This window comes from Coregonus clupeaformis, chromosome 24, assembly GCF_020615455.1.
Source record: "Coregonus clupeaformis isolate EN_2021a chromosome 24, ASM2061545v1, whole genome shotgun sequence".
Classification (NCBI taxonomy): Eukaryota; Metazoa; Chordata; class Actinopteri; order Salmoniformes; family Salmonidae; genus Coregonus; species Coregonus clupeaformis.
The window spans coordinates 47,328,510-47,348,161 of NC_059215.1; the positions used below are offsets into that span (position 1 = coordinate 47,328,510).

The 19,652-nt window shown below is 46.1% G+C and overlaps 1 long non-coding RNA gene across 1 annotated transcript; it reads right to left on the minus strand.

Moving 5' to 3' along the window:
* Positions 1–2,063: 2,063 nt before the first annotated feature.
* Positions 2,064–16,799, minus strand: LOC121537748. The gene is made up of 4 exons (XR_005995125.2): positions 16,531–16,799; positions 4,522–4,619; positions 3,022–3,141; positions 2,064–2,650 (listed from the first exon to the last, which is right to left on the minus strand). It is a non-coding gene; the product is annotated as an uncharacterized LOC121537748 (long non-coding RNA).
* Positions 16,800–19,652: the final 2,853 nt, after the last annotated feature.

Sequence of the window (19,652 nt, forward strand, 5' to 3'; positions counted from 1 at the left end):
GGGACTCTCATTCCGTTCCTGCCATGCTGTGGCGTTTGAGGAAGTTACCTTAAGTAACCTGATGTCCTAGGACTGTACAGTACAGCCAGAGATTTCACTGCAATTTTTGAGGGGGATTTTTTTTTAAATTATTTTTATTTTTTGTGGGGGGGGGCTCAAAACAGCCCTAATGACGGGTCGCCACTGAAAGTACTGTATGTATAGATCGGTGTGATCTAGAGCAAAGCCTGTTGGCTTTTCATCCGAGGGTATCCTGCTATTGACACTTGTCGAATTATTCAGCAGTACATGACCACAGTAATTAATGAGGCAGTCTAGACAGCGCATGTGAGTGCAGGTAAGCCTAGACAGAGCAAGTGTTTAATGGTTGCGGCCCTGTTCCACCCCTTTTATGTTAATGTGTAAATATTGGATTAAAATAATTATACAAGTTTGGGGTATTTTCATCCGTTGCCCAACTGTTGCATTTATTAGAATTGTTTTTAAATGACCATTGCTAATTGAGTCACGACACCATATGATCAATGACACCGTTCCATTTGTCTTACAATGAGGGGGGAAACTGTCAACCAACATTCAGCAACTTTATCCTGGAAAATACATTTCTTCAGAAGAGCAAACGCTCATGATCTGCAGATATCTTTTCAGTTAAAGTTTTTATTCGTGAGGTTGGGATGCATAAAACAGAATTGAAATAATATTTTACTATCTGCAAAATACATTACATTTACATGCATATAAGGTGATACATTTGCACAAATGGTGAACGAAATGCTACTGTATGTCTAGATGGGAAGCCTACTGTTGTATCTATTTAGATTATGTAAACACATCATGCCCCTGTTGACCAGGAACCAAACACATAGAACACAAGGAAACATAAAATGACCTTCTGGTTGTGAAAGGGATCATTTGTCCATGTTCCTGAACTGAAGTGCTTTTATCTTTAGACCGAGGAGCAGTTTTTCCAGGTCAACGGGTTGTGTTGTGTGGCCCTTCTCACAGAGAGAGAGCGACAGAGAGAGAGAGAGGGAGAGTCCTTCTTGCTGAGTCTGCTGTTTTTGTCTGCTGCCTGCCAGCCTCTCTCTAGCTCTGCACCCAGCAACAGGTTTCTGCTGTCTGTCTCTCTAGCTCTGCACCCAGCAACAGGTTTCTGCTGCCTGTCTGTCTCTCTAGCTCTGCACCCAGCAACAGGTTTCTGCTGTCTGTCTCTCTAGCTCTGCACCCAGCAACAGGTTTCTGCTGTCTGTCTCTCTAGCTCTGCACCCAGCAACAGGTTTCTGCTGCCTGTCTGTCTCTCTAGCTCTGCACCCAGCAACAGGTGTCTGCTGTCTGTCTCTCTAGCTCTGCACCCAGCAACAGGTTTCTGCTGCCTGTCTGTCTCTCTAGCTCTGCACCCAGCAACAGGTGTCTGCTGTCTGTCTCTCTAGCTCTGCACCCAGCAACAGGTTTCTGCTGTCTGTCTCTCTAGCTCTGCACCCAGCAACAGGTTTCTGCTGCCTGTCTGTCTCTCTAGCTCTGCACCCAGCAACAGGTGTCTGCTAAGAGGGGTTTGAGGATCTGCATTGTACAAGCAGATCTTATTCAACTAACATGCTGCACCAAAAGCAAATGCCACCAACCTTTGGGCGTGTTTCAAGAAACAAATCTGAATCATCTCAACAGATTCCTGCTATAGGAAATTGGTTAATCTGATCTGCAATCAGATCTTATTTGAGTCTTGTCAGTAGGTTCTTGCTATAGAAGGGTTGGATGATCTGATCTTTTATATTCAACTCATGTGTAAAAGAATGTTCCCATATTGCTGCCTGGCAACCAGCCAGGAAAATGGAACATCTCGTTCCTTCAGTTGTACTGCGGAGAGGACAGGATGTGGCCAAGTTATGAAAAGAAGGGAGGAGGAAATTAAAAAAGAAAGAGGGGTGGAGGGAGAGGGGTCCCCGCAGGAGGCCTTTTTGACTTTTGGTAGGCCGTCAACTGACTTGCTTAGTTAAATAAAGGTTAAATAAAATAAAAAACTAAAGAGCGGAGGAGGCGAAGGGACTTTACTGGGCTGTATAATAATAATAATAATATGCCATTTAGCAGGCTGTATGTGGTGGGATTGAATAATATAGTCTGTTTTAGAGAGCGCTTGCAGAAATTGCTTATTTTTCTCACCCTTCCTTCTGCCTCCAAAAACAGGAGTCAGGGAGCAGGAGTCAGGGTAGAGAGCAGAGCAATATGGAAAACATGTCCAACATTGACTGGCTTGATCAAGTCCATATTTCTGTGCTGAGAGGACAGACAGAGAGGAAGATGTCTTTCTCGCTCATCTTCCTCTTGGAGTCTTTCCCTCTGTGGTGGTGTGTCTCTACTTGGGCTGGGTCTTTCCCAGAGTCTTTCCCTCTGTGGTGGTGTGTCTCTACTTGGGCTGGGTCTTTCCCAGAGTCTTTCCCTCTCTGTGGTGATGTGTCTCTAATTGGGCTGGGTCTTTCCCAGAGTCTTTCCCTCTGTGTGTTTCAATCTGTTGATTGGTGATGGTGTGTCTCTACTGGACAGCTCTGTTGGCTGGGTTGGGGGCTCTTGACGGGGGCTGTACGGGGTGTGGAGCTCCCCAAAACCACACTGACCCGCCGTCCTCTAGATATCCCCCCTGCTCCTGGGAATCCTGGAGAGGATATGAAGGGGTGGGGAGGAAGGTTAAAGAAGGATGCATTATAATCGTACCTGTAGGGTCTAAGTAAAGTGTCACCGTAGGTTGCATTACATTTTGAGTGATGTCAGTGCTTGAAGTGGAACGTTAAAAGTTCCAGTTACTAATTTTAATGTTACAGTACTGGGGTTCAAATTATAGAGCAAATAGTCTACAAGACGGTGCCGGTACTCAAGCAGTAGAACATTTGAGGTGCCAATACTCTGTACAGGACAGTACCAGCCCGGTCGAACCACTGTGACGTTAATCTCATTCATTTTGATCAAATAAAACCCAAGATCGTCGTCATTAAAGGAGCAGTATGGAGATCAGGCCGGTTCAGTCACCTGGTTGTGTTGACATGGTCACCCAGACCGTTACTTGTCTTTGTTTGGGTGCTAGCGTCGACCAATCAGAGAGGCTGTAGACTGTAGTAGGTCTTGTACTTTCTGTAGGGCTTCTGGTGTCTATGGAGAGAGGAGAGAAATAAAACAGGTCATTTATCACATTTTAAATAAACTCACATGCAGCACTTCAGGGACATTCTTGGGTGCCAAAGTTAAGGAGGGTCTGTCACTAAACCAGCCTTGTTCTCAGCCGATTGAGACTGCCGTGGCTGATTGAAATCTATAGTAAATCCTTTCAGGCTGGCGTGCCTAATTGCTCCTGTAAGTCGCTCTGGATAAGAGCGTCTGCTAAATGAGTAATATGTAAATGTGTTTGGCTCATAGCACAGATTCCAGCCTCATACACACCAATATGTTTCTGTGCTTCTATGATTTGATTTAAGGCAAAACCCGTGCCAGATTTTTATTCCGTCCAAAGCCTGTTAAGGATGTTATTCCATGTGTCCTCTAAGCTGCAGTGTTTCATGGTTCATTAACTTCAGACCGAGGCTGAATGGATGGGATTAAGATGTACTGTAGACCGAGGCTGAATGGATGGGATTAAGATGTACTATACACCGAGGCTGAATGAATGGGATTAGGATGTACTGTAGACCGAGGCTGGATGGATGGGATTAGGATGTACTGTAGACCAAGGCTGGATTGATGGGATTAGGATGTACTGTAGACCGAGGCTGGATGGATGGGATTAGGATTTACTGTAGACCGAGGCTGGATGGATGGGATTAGGATGTTCTATAGACCGAGGCTGAATGGATGGGATTAGGATGTACTGTAGACCGAGGCTGAATGGATGGGATTAGGATGTACTATAGACCGAGGCTGGATGAATGGGGTTAGGATGTACTGTAGACCGAGGCTGGATAGATGGGATTAGGATGTACTGTAGACCGAGGCTGGATGTTAATACTTGGGGTGAATTTGAATGTTGTTTACATCATCAAATGATTTCTTGTCTTCTTTGTTTTTTTTACGTGAGCTAAGGAGGTATTTTGACGTCAATGGGACAACCTGGTTAAAAAAGGTTGAGATCATCTCCAACTCTGAAACTTCTTTAGTTTTTGAAGTTAATCTTCAGAAGGTTACTGTTTAAATAGATAGGAGATGAACCAGACTACAGTCAATAAAAATGAGTCCTGTATTCTTTTGACCAGGTGTTGACACCATGGTCCCAAAGTGAGGTTACCGTTCAGCCAAAAAACCAACAAAAACAGGATATATAAAAGAACACCCTTTTCTAAGTATTTGGCATTATGGTTCAAAAGTGCAGAGGTTGACAGTAATTCACCATGAAGTCAACACGTGTCCAGCTGTCACTTTTCACATCATCTATCACACACACACACAGACGCCAAACCAGTGGTCCATCCAAGTACAATATTTGCTTATGGACGAGACAAAGTTACAAAGTCAAGGTTTAAAAATAGAGTTTCTCCATACTTCTATAGAACTGGTTGCGAGCCAGGAGGCAGGCGGGGGAGTTAACACTAGTCATGGTGCTTCTGGTCGGCTGGTCGGCCAGTCGACGCTTCAATTACCTGGAGAGAGAGAGAGAGAGAGAGAGAGAGAGAGAGACAGAGAGAGACAGACAGACAGACAGAGAGAGAGAGAGAGAGAGAGAGAGAGAGAGAGAGAGAGAGAGAGAGAGAGAGAGAGAGAGAGAGAGAGAGAGAGAGACAGAGAGAGGGAGAGAGAGAGAGAGGTATAGAGAGAGGGAGAGAGAGAGAGACAGAGAGAGAGAGAGAGAGAGAGAGAGACAGAGAGAGAGAGAGACAGAGAGACAGAGAGACAGAGAGAGGGATAGAGGGAGAGAGGGAGAGAGAGAGAGAGAGGTATAGAGAGAGAGAACGAGAGAGAGAGAGAGAGAGAGAGAGAGAGAGAGAGAGAGAGAGAGAGAGAGAGAGAGAGAGAGAGGTGATCAGGCTGATTAGACGTGGACAAACAGAGAATCATGTCTCTAATCAGCCTGAACTCTGGAACAGTTTGTTTAACCTATGACACAGCAACCTCTGCTGCTATTTTGAGCTATTTCCTTTTCAGGACGTTTCAGTCCTTTTTCAGATGCTCTTCTCCAAGTTGACGGTCACAACACTGAGATGCAGTACGGCCAAACAACCGATGATGATGATGGTGAGAATACTGTGGGTCCTATTAATGTTATGATACTGATACACATACAGTGCATTCAGAAAGTATTCAGACCCCTTCCCTTTTCCCACATTTAGTTACATTACAGCCTTATTCTAAAATAGATTAAATTCATTTTTTTCCCTCATCAATCTACACACAATACCCCTTATTTACATAAGTATTCAGACCCTTTGCTATGAGACTCGAAATTGAGCTCAGGTGCATCCTGTTTCCAACTTGATTGGAGTCCACCTGTGGTAAATTCTATTGATTGGACATGATTTGGAAAAGCTCACACCTGTCTATATAAAGGTCCCAGAGTTGACAGTGCATGTCAGAGCAAAAACCAAGCCATGAGGTCAAAGGAATTGTCCGTAGAGCTCCGAGACAGGATTGTGTCGAGGCACAGATCTGGGGAAGGGTACCAAAACATTTCTGCAGCATTGAAGGTCCCCAAGAACACAGTGGCCTCCATCAAATCAAATCAAATGTTATTTGCCACATGTGCCGAATACAACAGGTACAATACAATGTACTATAGACCGAGGCTGGATGAATCGGATTAGGATGTACTATAGACCGAGGCTGGATGGATGGGATTAGGATGTACTATAGACCGAGGCTGGATGGATGGGATTAGGATGTACTATAGACCGAGGCTGGATGGATGGGATTAGGATGTACTGTAGACCGAGGCTGGATGGATGGGATTAGGATGTACTATATACCGAGGCTGGATGGATGGGATTAGGTTGTACTATATACCGAGCCTGAATGGATGGGATTAGGATGTACTATAGACCGAGGCTGAATCGATGGGATTAGGATGTACTATAGACCGAGTCTGAATCGATGGGATTAGGATGTATTATAGATAGAGGCTGGATGGATAGGATTAGGATGTACTATAGACCGAGGCTGGATGGATGGGATTAGGATGTACTATAGAACGAGGCTGGATGGATGGGATTAGGATGTACTATAGACCGAGGCTGGATGGATGGGATTAGGATGTACTATAGACCGAGGCTGGATGGATGGGATTAGGATGTACTATAGACCGAGGCTGGATGGATGGGATTAGGATGTACTATAGAACGAGGCTGAATGGATGGGATAAGGATGTACTATAGACCGAGGCTGAATGGATGGGACTGGATAAGTATTAGTCATGGTGCTTCTGGTCGGCTGGTCGGCCAGTCGACGCTTCAATTACCTGAAAAGAGAGAGAGAGAGAGAGAGAGAGAGAGAGAGAGTGGTGATCAGGCTGATTAGACGTGGACACCTCCATGTTTGACGGTGGGGATGGTGTTCTTAGGGTCATAGGCAGCATTCCTCCTCCATACAAAGCGAGTTGAGTTGATGCCAAAGAGCCTGATTTTGGTCTCATCTGACCACAACACTTTCACCCAGTTGTCCTCATCATTCAGATGTTCATTGGCAAACTTCAGACGGGCATGTATATGTGCTTTCTTGAGCAGTGGGACCTTGCGGGCGCTGCAGGATTTCAGTCCTTCACGGCGTAGTGTGTTACCAATTGTTTTCTTGGTGACTATGGTCCCAGCTGCCTTGAGATCATTGACAAGATCCTCCCGTGTACTTCTGGGCTGATTCCTCACCGTTCTCATGATCATTGCAACTCCACGAGGTGAGATCTTGCATGGAGCCCCAGGCCGAGGGAGATTGACATTTATTTTGTGTTTCTTCCATTTGCGAATAATCGCACCAACTGTTGTCACCTTCTCACCAAGCTGCTTGGCGATGGTCTTGTAGCCCATTCCAGCCTTGTGTAGGTCTACAATCTTGTCCCTGACATCCTTGGAGAGCTCTTTGGTCTTGGCCATGGTGGAGAGTTTGGAATCTGATTGATTGATTGCTCTGTGGACAGATGTCTTTTATACAGGTAACAAGCTGAGGTTAGGAGCACTCCCTTTAAGAGTGTGCTCCTAATCTCAGCTCATTACCTGTATAAAAGACACATGGGAGCCAGAAATCTTTCTGATTGAGAGGGGGTCAAATACTTTTTTCCCTCATTAAAATGCAAATCAATTTATAAAATTTTTGACATGCGTTTTTCTGGATTTGTTTGTTGTTATTCTGTGTCTCACTGTTCAAATAAACCTACCATTAAACTTATAGACTGATCATTTCTTTGTCAGTGGGCAAACGTACAAAATCAGCAGGGGATCAAATACTTTTTTCCCTCACTGTACACACATACACATACATATCCTTTAAAAATATATATATATTCCCCTTTATTACTTTCCAACCCCGCCACCCTTTCCCCACTTGGAGTAAACTAGTGAACAACAACGCCTAGGCCTCTACTTCCAGCCCATACCCACTATCTACATTTTATGGACACAGTCAATTTTACAGTAATTACATTTTGTTTGTTCTTTTTCCTGAACTTCTTCTACTCTCAACCTCTCCGATCATTTTCATGATGTCCATCCGGTTTGCTTCTATATGCCATATCTTTCTAACTGTGCTCCTTCACAAAAGCTCCCAACTTACAACCCATACACTTATTATGGACACAGCGTGCCTACATTATTAGTTATCTTGTTATTGTTTGTTGGAAGAGGCAGTTTACTCGCTCGCCGTCGGATCCTTACAAGGCACCACGACCTACGTCCACGATATCTCCGTCTCTTCCTCATGCGAATGACGGGGATTTGGGCCTTGTCGGGTGTCTGTAGAAATCTTCGTCCAGTACGAGGTGAGTAATCGCTGTCCTGATATCCAGAAGCTCTTTTTGGTCATAAGAGACGGTGGCAGAAACATTATGTGCAGAATAAATTACAAATAACGCGAAAAAACACACACAATAGTGCAACAGGTTAGAGGGCTGTAAAACGGCAGCCATCTTCTCCGGCGCCATCTTTCTTAAATGGAAGACGTTTGGAACCACCAAGACTCTTCCTAGAGCTGGCCATCCGGCCAAACTGAGAAATCAGGGGAGAAGGGCCTTGGTCATGGCGGTGACCAAGAACCTGATGGTCACTATGATAGAGCTCCAGAGTTCCTCTGTGGAGATGGGAGAACCTTCCTGAAGGACAACCATCTCTGTAGCACTCCACCAATCAGGCCTTTATGGTAGAGTGGCCAGACGGAAGCCACTCCTCAGTAAAAGGTACATGACAGCCCACTTGGAGTTTGCCAAAAGGCACCTAAAGGACTCTCAGACCATGAGAAACAAGATTCTCTGGTCTGATGAAACCAAGATTGAACTCTTTGGCCTGAATGCCAAGAATCGCGTCTGGAGGAAACCTGGCACCATCCCTACGGTGAAGCATGGTGGTGGCAGCATCATGCTGTGGAATGTTTTTCAGCGGCAGGGACTGGAAGACTTGTCAGGATCGAGGGAAAGATGAACGGAGCAAAGTACAGAGAGATCCTTGATGAACACCTGCTCCAGAGCGCTCAGGACCTCAGACTGGGGCGAAGGTTGACCTTCCAACAGGACAACGACCCTAATCACAAAGCCAATACAACGCAGGAGTGGCTTCGGGACAAGTCTTTGAATGTCCTTGAGTGACCCAGCCAGAGCCCGGACTTGAACCCAATCGAACATCTCTGGAGAGACCTGAAAATAGCTGTGCAGCAACGCTCCCCATTCAACCTGACAGAGCTTGAGAGGATCTGCAGAGAAGAATGGGAGAAACTCCCCAAATACAGGTGTGCCAAGCTTGTAGCGTCATACCCAAGAAGACTCAAGGCTGTAATCGCTGCCAAAGGTGCTTCAAGAAAGTACTGAGTAAAGGATCTGAATACTTATGTAATGTGATATTTCAGTTTTGTTTTTATTTTTTATCTGCAAACATTTCTAAAACCCTGTTTTTGCTTTGACATTATGGGGTATTGTGTGTAGATTGATGAGGGGAAAAACAATTTGATCAATTTTAGAATAAGGCTGTAACATAACAAAATGTGGAAAAAGTCAGGGGGTCTGAATACTTTCCGAATGAACTGTACATAGACTTGAATTGTGTGTCTGTCCCAGTTCCTAGTAAATATACTCCTTTAGTCACTGAGGAAATCAAGTGTAAATCTGTCAAGTGTACGAACAGATTGTTGTCTCAGTGATACTAATCGCTCCACTGAAATTAAATGAAGTTTGACATGACACACTAATAAAATAGTCTGTATCCTCGACTTGTTGCATAACTCACTTGACTCATGCAAGGTCTTTGTGATAATGAAAGAGAACATTGTGTTTATTCTCCCTGACAAAGGCTTGATACGCTGAAACGTGTCACAGTGTTCCATTGAACGTTGTGTTTATTCTCCCTGACAGAGGCTTGATACGCTGAAACGTGTCACAGTGTTCCATTGAACGTTGTGTTTATTCTCCCTGACAGAGGCGTGATACGCTGAAACGTGTCACAGTGTTCCATTGAACGTTGTGTTTATTCTCCCTGACAGAGGCGTGATACGCTGAAACGTGTCACAGTGTTCCATTGAACGTTGTGATTATTCTCCCTGACAAAGGCTTGATACGCTGAAACGTGTCACAGTGTTCCATTGAACGTGCCACCCCAATAAAGCCATTTTCATATAATGAAGAAAATCATGTACTGTAGGAGGAATTTACTGTCAGTGTTAGTGGTTGAAAGCTTGAAGGTCAAATGTAATAGAAATGTAGCAGGTCTAGAGTTTTTCTGTCTTGGGTATGTTGTTGATGCTGGTTGTGTAAAAATGACACAATGTCTCCTAAAGTCTGGAGTCAACCAAATCTAGAATCAGCCAGCTGCCCTCCTGCTAAAAAAAAAGCTGAACATGGTTTACTCTAGATAACAGTGGTTCTGTGTATCCTCATGGGGGCCGTTCAAAATATTAGTTTTCTGTCCGATGCTCGGATAAACAGGCACTACCTGGCAAAGACTTCTTCCTGTTGCTCAAAAGTGTCTGGCCTGCACAAGTTGTGGCAATGTTGTATTAAAATTAAATTGAAATAAAATGCAGGTACAAAACTAAGATCGTCGCCGAAAACAAAGACGGTTCTGCCAAGTTGTTCTGCGGAGTTATTCATTTTCTCCCTCTCTCACTTGTCCACTCAAGCTTAACATTATTGTCATCTATCGCCCACCAGGTGCCGTTGGAGAGTTCCTCAATGAGCTTGACACCTTGATAAGCTAATTTCCTGACGATGTCTCACCGCTCTTTGTACTGGGCGACTTCAACCTCCTGACGTATGCCTTCGATTAATTTCTCTCCAACTCTCTCTTTCCCCTCCTTGCCTCTTTTGACCTCACTCTTTCCCAATACACTTGACCTCATCTTTACTACGTTGTTTTCTGTCTCCCTTTCCTCCAACCCTATCCACTCAACCCCTACCCAGATGGTCATGCGCCGTGGCAATCTTTGCTCTCTCTTTCTCCCACTACTCTCTCCTCATCTATCCTAATCATCTCTCCCTTCTGCTAAATCCTTCTCCCTCCTGTCTCCTGATTCTGCCTCTTCGACCCTACTCTCCTCCTTTTCCGCATCCTATGACTCGCACTGTCCCCTTTCCTCCCGGCCGGCTTGGCCCTCCCCTCCTGCTCATTTCGAGTTTACAGAACAGGGCTGCGGGCAGCTGAGTGACAGAACAGGGCTGCGGGCAGCTGAGTGACAGAACAGGGCTGCGGGCAGCTGAGTGACAGAACAGGGCTGCGGGCAGCTGAGTGACAGAACAGGGCTGCGGGCAGCTGAGCGACAGAACAGGGCTGCGGGCAGCTGAGTGACAGAACAGGGCTGCGGGCAGCTGAGTGACAGAACAGGGCTGCAGGCAGCTGAGTGACAGAACAGGGCTGCGGGCAGCTGAGTGACAGAACAGGGCTGCGGGCAGCTGAGTGACAAAACAGGGCTGCGGGCAGCTGAGTGACAGAACAGGGCTGCGGGCAGCTGAGCGAAAATGGAGGAAAACTAAACTTCCGGAGGACCTATCATCCTTTCCCTCCCTCCTCTCTACCTTCTCTTCCTCTGTATCTGCTGCTAAAGCCCCTTGCTGCCACTCTAAATTTCAAGATAACCCTAGGAAACTATTTTCCATCTTCTCTTCCCTCCTTAATCCTCCACCTTCTCCATCTCTGCGGATGACTGTGTCAACCACTTTGAAAAGAAGGTTGATGACATCCGCTCCTCATTCACTCAGCCTATTGAGTCCATTGGTCTCACTCACATAGAACTACCCTACGCCATGACCTCTTTCACCCCTCTCTCTCCAGATGAAATCATGCGACTAGTGAGGTCTGGCCGCCCGACATTCTACCCGCTTGACCCCATCCCCTCCTCCCTTTTCCAGATCATCTCTGAAGACCTTCTCAAATTCCTCACTTCCCTCATCAACTCTGACTTCAAAATGGCCTGAGTCGCTCCCCTCCTCAAGTAACCAACACTCGACTCATCTGATGTCAAAAACGACAGACTTGTATCCCTTCTTTATTTTCTTTCCAAAACACTTGAGCATGCTGTCTCTGATCAACTTTCTCGTTATCTCTCTCAGAACGATCTTCTTGACCCTAAACAGTCAGGCTTCAAGACGGGTCACTCAACCTTGACTGCTCTTCTCTGTGTCATGGAGGCTCTCCGCACTACCAAAGCTGACTCTCTCTCCTCTGTTCTCATCCTCCTAGATCTAGTATCTTCAAATCCGTGAACCATCAGATCCTCCTCTCCACCTTCTCAGGGTTGGGCGTCTCAGGCTCTGCACACTTTTGGATTGCATCCTACCTGGCAGGCCACTCCTACCAGTTGACGTGGAGAGGATCTGTGTCTGCACCACGTCCTCTCACTACTGGTGTCCCCCAGGGCTCAGTTCTAGGCTCTCTCCTCTTCTCTCTATACACCAAGTCACTCGGCTCCATCATATCCTCACATGGTCTCTCCTATCATTGCTATGCGGATGACACTTAACTACTTTTCTCCTTCCCCCTTTCTGACATCCAGGTGGTGACATGCATCTCTGCGTGCCTGGAAGATATCTCAACTTGGATGTCAGCCCACCACCTCAAGCCCAACCTCGACAAGACGGAGCTGCTCTTCCTCCCGGGGAAGGCCTGCCCGCGCAAAGACATCTCCAATCACGGGTTGGCAACTCCACAGTGTTGCCCTCCCAGAGTGCAAAGAACCTTGGCGTGACCCTGGACAACATCCTGTCGTTCTCTGCAAACATCAAAGCAGTGACTCGCTCCTGCAGGTTCATGCTCAACAACGTCCGTAGAGTACGACCCTACCTCACACAGGAGGCGGTGCAGGTCCTAATCCAGGCACTTGTCCTCTCCCGTCTGGACTACTGCAACTCGCTGTTGGCTGGGCTCCCTGCTTGTGCCATCAAACCCCTGCAACTTATCCAGAATGCTGCAGCCCGACTGGTTTTCAACCTTCCCAAGTTCTCTCATGTCACCCCGCTCCTCCGCACACTCCACTGGCTTCCAGTCGAAACTCGCATCCACTACAAGACCATGGTACCTACCTATGGAACAGCAAGAGGAACCGCCCCTCCCTACCGTAAGGCTATGCTCAAACCCTACACCCCAACCCGAGCACTCCACTCCGCCACCTCACGTCTCTTGGCCCTCCCACCTCTATGGGAGGGCAACTCCCACTCAGCCCAGTCCAAGCTCTTCTCTGACCCCAATGGTGGAACAGTTTCCCCCTGAAACTAGAACATAGGAGTCCCAGACCCTCTTCCCGAAAACACCTGAAACCCTACCTCTTTCAAACAGTATCTTAAATAATCCTCCTCCGCACCTCGAACCGACCCCAATTTATTGTTATTTTTAATTAAAAAATTAACTAAACCTGAACCAGCATTTGGGTCAGAGACATAGTGACACCCGCAGGCCTCTGGTACTTTCATTTGATTAATCTCCCCTCTCTCTCACTCAAAGTGGTTCTCATTGCATCGCTGTTACATACAGCTTCTTCACCCCTCAATATCATAGAGTTATGTAACCCAAAGAGTCCCTCCAGGTTGTGTAACCCATAGAGTCCCTCCAGGTTGTGTAACCCATAGAGTCCCTCCAGGTTGTGTAACCCATAGAGTCCATCTGGGTTGTGTAACCCATAGAGTCCCTCCAGGTTGTGTAACCCATAGAGTCCCTCCAGGTTGTGTAACCCATAGAGTCCATCTAGGTTGTGTAACCCATAGAGTCCATCTAGGTTGTGTAACCCATAGAGTCTCTCTGGGTTGTGTAACCCATAGAGTCCATCTAGGTTGTGTAACCCATTGAGTCTCTCTGGGTTGTGTAACCCATAGAGTCCATCTAGGTTGTGTAACCCATAGAGTCTCTCTGGGTTGTGTAACCCATAGAGTCCATCTAGGTTGTGTAACCCATTGAGTCTCTCTGGGTTGTGTAACCCATAGAGTCCATCTAGGTTGTGTAACCCATAGAGTCCATCTGGGTTGTGTAACCCATATAGTCTCTCTGGGTTATGTAACCCATAGAGTCCATCTAGGTTGTGTAACCCATAGAGTCTCTCTGGGTTGTGTAACCCATAGAGTCCATCTAGGTTGTGTAACCCATTGAGTCTCTCTGGGTTGTGTAACCCATAGAGTCCCTCCGGGTTGTGTAACCCATAGAGTCCCTCCGGGTTGTGTAACCCATAGAGTCCATCTAGGTTGTGTAACCCATAGAGTCTCTCTGGGTTGTGTAACCCATAGAGTCTCTCTGGGTTGTGTAACCCATAGAGTCCCTCCGGGTTGTGTAACCCATAGAGTCCCTCCGGGTTGTGTAACCCATAGAGTCCCTCCGGGTTGTGTAACCCATTGAGTCTCTCTGGGTTGTGTAACCCATAGAGTCTCTCCGGGTTGTGTAACCCATAGAGTCCCTCCGGGTTGTGTAACCCATAGAGTCCCTCCGGGTTGTGTAACCCATTGAGTCTCTCTGGGTTGTGTAACCCATAGAGTCTCTCCGGGTTGTGTAACCCATAGAGTCCCTCCGGGTTGTGTAACCCATAGAGTCTCTCTGGGTTGTGTAACCCATAGAGTCCCTCCGGGTTGTGTAACCCATAGAGTCCCTCCGGGTTGTGTAACCCATTGAGTCTCTCTGGGTTGTGTAACCCATAGAGTCTCTCCGGGTTGTGTAACCCATAGAGTCCCTCCGGGTTGTGTAAACCATAGAGTCTCTCTGGGTTGTGTAACCCAAACCCACACAGAGACAGAGTGACCGAGACGTTACACTTGTATAAGCCAATGTTTTCAGGATATGTAGGGGAAAGGTCACACACGGCAGACAGCCCGCCCACTTCCTGCCTACACTGAGGACACATTCTGAAACCCAGTCACCCACTTTCTTTGACCTACTTCTGCTTGCAATAGAGCTGAGGCTTTCTGAAACTAGGTCCAGAGTGATTCTGCTGAAAGACCCCCTCGCTAGCCCCCAACACCCCCCCCAACCCCCCCCACATGGGCCCTGTTGCCACACAAAACATTCTCACAACATTGCACACACAAAGCCCCTTAAACTCTCTCTACCCTCCTTTTCTCCCATGTCGTGTTTTTTTCGGATCCTGTTTGATGACTTTAGACTTTTAATCCCAGCTGTGCTGTTTCTGATTTTGAGATCATGTGACATGTTTCTGTTTTTGTCCTAGAATATGGATTTTGTCTGAGCTTCTAGTAAATGACATGCTGCTGACCCTCTACTACTAAACTGCTAATTCAGAACCAGCTTGTCATAACTGTTTATTACAGGTCTCCTGGTGTTGCTTTCTTGGGGCTGGTCCACCAGACCCTCCAGGCCTTCTCTCTTACCCACAACAGTGACCCCTGACCCCTCTCTCTCTTACCCACAACAGTGACCCCTGACCTCCCTCTCTAACCCACCACAGTGACCCCTGACCTCCCTCTCTAACCCACCACAGTGACCCCTGACCTCCCTCTCTAACCCACCATAGTGACCCCTGACCCCTCTCTCTTACCCACCATAGTGACCCCTGACCTCCCTCTCTAACCCACCATAGTGACCCCTGACCTCCCTCTCTAACCCACCACAGTGACCCCTGACCTCCCTCTCTAACCCACCACAGTGACCCCTGACCTCCCTCTCTAACCCACCATAGTGACCCCTGACCCCTCTCTCTCTTACCCACCATAGTGACCCCTGACCTCCCTCTCTAACCCACCATAGTGACCCCTGACCTCCCTCTCTAACCCACCACAGTGACCCCTGACCTCCCTCTCTAACCCACCATAGTGACCCCTGACCCCTCTCTCTCTTACCCACCATAGTGACCCCTGACCCCTCTCTCTCTTACCCACCATAGTGACCCCTGACCTCCCTCTCTCTTACCCACCATAGTGACCCCTGACCTCCCTCTCTCTCTAACCCACCATAGTGACCCCTGACCCCTCTCTCTCTTACCCACCATAGTGACCCCTGATCTCTCTCTCTTACCCACCATAGTGACCCCTGACCTCTCTCACCCACCATAGTGACCCCTGACCTCTCTCACCCACCATAGTCACCCCTGACCTCTCTCTTATTACCCACCATAGTGACCCCTGACCCCTCTCACCCACCATATTAACCCGTCTCTCCTGGTTAACACTGAGTGGATAGAAGGCAGGACTCTTCTTCTGGCCTGGTCCCAGTTCTGTTTGCTCTGACAACGACCAACACAAACAGATCTGGAACCAGGAATACTTGGTAACCCAGAGTAGTGTTACACCTTACCTGGGTGCTCCCTCAGTCTAAAAACACGCTAACAAGTCAAGGTGCAACAATCAGGACCCTATAAACCAACACTTGGTTAGGCCTAAGCGTTGTTGTTCACTAGTTTACTCCAATTAGGGAAGGGGTGGTGGGGTTGAAAAGTAATAAAAGGAAATATATTTTAAAAAAGGATATGTATATATATATATATATGTGTGTATGTGTATATGTATGTGTATGTATGTATATGTATATATATATGTATGTATATGTATATATATATATATATATATATATATATATATATATATATATATATATATATATATATATATATATATATTTATATTTATGGGGAAAAAAACATATGGGGGATTGGAAGTGATGTAGACAATTACATAGTTACAATCTATCTGCAATATTAAAGCTGATCTAACCCCCCCCCACCAAAAAAAAAACATTAAAAAAAACAAACACTTGGTTAGACTGCTTGAAGGCATGCTACAGGATTTTCTTTTTAATAATACATTTTAGCAGACGCTCTTATCCAGAGCAACTGCATACATTTTCATATTTGTGCATACTGGTCCCCCATGGGAATTGAACCCACAACCCTGGCATTGCAAGTGCCATGCTTTACCAACTGAGCCACACAGGACCACAGGATGCTTACCTTCCAAGTGTTTTAAATCCTTCTTCCAAATGCTTTATATCCTTCTTTAAAACTGTCCTCTGTTCAGTTGAGAAGTGAGCGCTTCATTAAATCAGTCAGACAGCTCAGGAACCTGAACCAGGAACAGAGATGTCAGCTTTAGCGTAGCAATAGTACAGTACAATACAGGAAGGTAGTCAGGGAGCGGCAGGTAGCTCAGTGGTTAAGAGCGTTGTGCCAGTAACCGAAAGGTCGCTGGTTCTAATCCCCTGAGCCGACTAGGTGAAAAAATCTGTCGATGTGCCCTTGAGCAAGGCACTTAACCGTAATTGCTCCTGTAAATCGCTCTGGATTAGAGCGTCTGCTAAATGACTAAAATGGTGGTGGAGCAGAGAGGAAACCCACAGCACACAGTCAACTCTCCAGACGGACTAGAACTTCATATTATCAACAGCCCTCCTCATGTGCCACTAGCAGCACTGACACCCAATACACGCTCTCCATTGGCTGAGGAGGCTGCCCTGTCGGATCACCCCCGTTCTTGACCTTTTGGTAGGGCTTCTTGGCTCGGGAGGGAAAGGTGGGGTAAAAAAAACCCTGCTGAAGTATGTTTAAAGACATCCCTCCCTCTCTCTTTCTGTAACAACAACAAAGAAGTTGATTCTGTTCTTCCCTGATTACAAGAAAGGAGGTGAAAGTCAAAGCTGGCAAGATTTGAGATGTGTCAAAGTTCAACATGAAGTTAATTTAGCTGATTAAATATTTATTGACATAACATAAAAATCTACTAGCATTTATCTTTATGGCTGAGATTCAGCACATCGGTCACATTGTTATCTAGACTTTGTTAGTACTCTAGGCCCATTGCATTCTACCCCTCTCTCTCTCTCTCTCTCTCCCTCTCTCCCTCTCTCTCTCTCTCTCTCTCTCTCTCTCTCTCTCTCTCTTCTCTCTCTTTCTTGTTCTCTCTCTCTCTCTCTCTTTCTCTCTCTCTCTCCATTTCATAACTTCACAGGAGCTTACATTCCATACATAGCAGAGAGAATTTGCTTAAAGGTCCAGTGCAGCCGTTTTTATCTCAATTAAGTACGTTACTATGATCGTTTTAAATTAAAATTGTAAAAAAATAAACCAAAAATAGCTTCTTAGCAAAGAGCAATAATTTTGCTAGGACTGTTTGGGAGTGGTCTCTGCGGGGAGGCCAAAACTCCATCCCACCAAAACAGGCAGCAAGTCTTTTCAGCTCTTAAATTATCATAATTTTCACAATTTCACAGTATTATTCCAACCATAGTGTGGAAATATATATAAAACACAGGAAAATCATGTTTTTCACGGCACTGGGCCTTTAACTCAAATCATAAGCCAACTCTCTCTCTCTCTCTCTCTCTCTCTCTCTCTCTCTCTCTCTCGCTCTCTCTCTCTCTCTCTCTCTCTCTCACTCGCTCTCTATCTCTTTTGACACGTCTTTATGGAGTGTGAAGGTTTTCCTGTACAGAGTTGAACAGTACCCTGAGGACAAATGAATAAACCTGCTCCTTCAGCTGTTCCCACGGTCTGCTCCAGACTTACATAAGATCCTTTAAGGCTCCAGGCATAGGTCTCCCTCAGTAAGGCCCGAATGAATGAATTAACCTGTTTCTTCAGCCCATAGGTCTCCCTCAGTAAGGCCCGAATGAATGAATGAACCTGTTTCTTCAGCCCATAGGTCTCCTCCAGTAAGCCTGAGTGAAATGCTGATGAGGGCGTAGTGCATACCAAATCATGTCTGTCTGGAAAAAGACTTTATAAGGAGGAAGTAGTCCTGAGGTGTATTCAATAGCCTGTGTGAGGTGCATACCAAATCATGTCTGTCTGGAAAAAGACAATATGAACACAGTATACTTAGTGAATAATAAATCGTTTATTCATGGTTTAATAGCAGTTTATAAACCTGTCAATTCTTGTCTATTGATGCTTTCCAAACCTGTCAATTCTTGTCTCGTGATGCTTCCCAAACCCCCAATTGTAGTGTGTCACTGCATTGGCTGTTGATGGATCAGCCTGGCCTGGGAGAGCTTGAGGCACTTGGTAGACATTTTGATTCTGGCTTCACTGGCCTTGAGATGATATGATACAGTGCATTCAAAAAGTATTCAGACCCCTTAACTTTTTTAAACATTTTGTTATGTTACAGCTTTATTCTAAAATTGATTAAAATAACATTTTTCCTCATCAATCTACACACAATATCCCCCCACCCACCCATAATGACAAAGCGAAAACAGTTTTTTAGAAATGTTTGCAAAAAAACAGAAATACCTTATTTACATAAGTATTCAGACCCTTTGCTATGAGACTCGAAATTGAGCTCAGGTGCATCCTGTTTCCATTGATCATCCTTGAAATGATTATACAACTTGATTAGAGTCCACCTGTGGTAAATTCAATTGATTGGACATAATTTAGAAAGGCACACACCTGTCTATATAAGGTCCAACAGTTGACATTGCATGTCAGAGCAAAAAACCAAGCCATGAGGTCGAAGAAATTGTCCATAGAGCTCCGAGACAGGATTGTTTCGAGGCACAAATCTGGGGAAGGGTACCAAAAAAGGTCTGCAGCATTGAAGGTCCCCAAGAACACAGTGGCCTCCGTCATTCTTAAATGGAAGAAGTTTGGAACCACCAAGACTCTTCCTAGAGTTGGCCACCCGGTCAAACTGAGCAATCGGGGGAGAAGGGCCTTGGTCAGGGAGGTGACCAAGAACCCGATGGTCACTCTGACAGAGCTCCAGAGTTCCTCTGTGGAGATGGGAGAACCTTCCAGAAGGACAACCATCTCTGCAGCACTCCACTAATCAGGCCTTTATGGTAGAGTGGCCAGACGGAAGCCCCTCCTCAGTAAAATGCACATGACAGCCCACTTGCCAAAAGGCACCTACGGGACTCAGACCATGAGAAACAAGATTCTCTGGCCTGATAAACCAAGATTGAACTCTTTGCTGTGGGGATGTTTTTCAGCGGCAGGGACTGGGAGACTAGTCAGGATCGAGGGAAAGATGAACGGAGCAAAGTACAGAGAGATCCTTGATGAAAACCTGCTCCAGAGCGCTCAGGACCTCAGACTGGGGCGAAGGTTCACCTTCCAACAGAACAACGGCG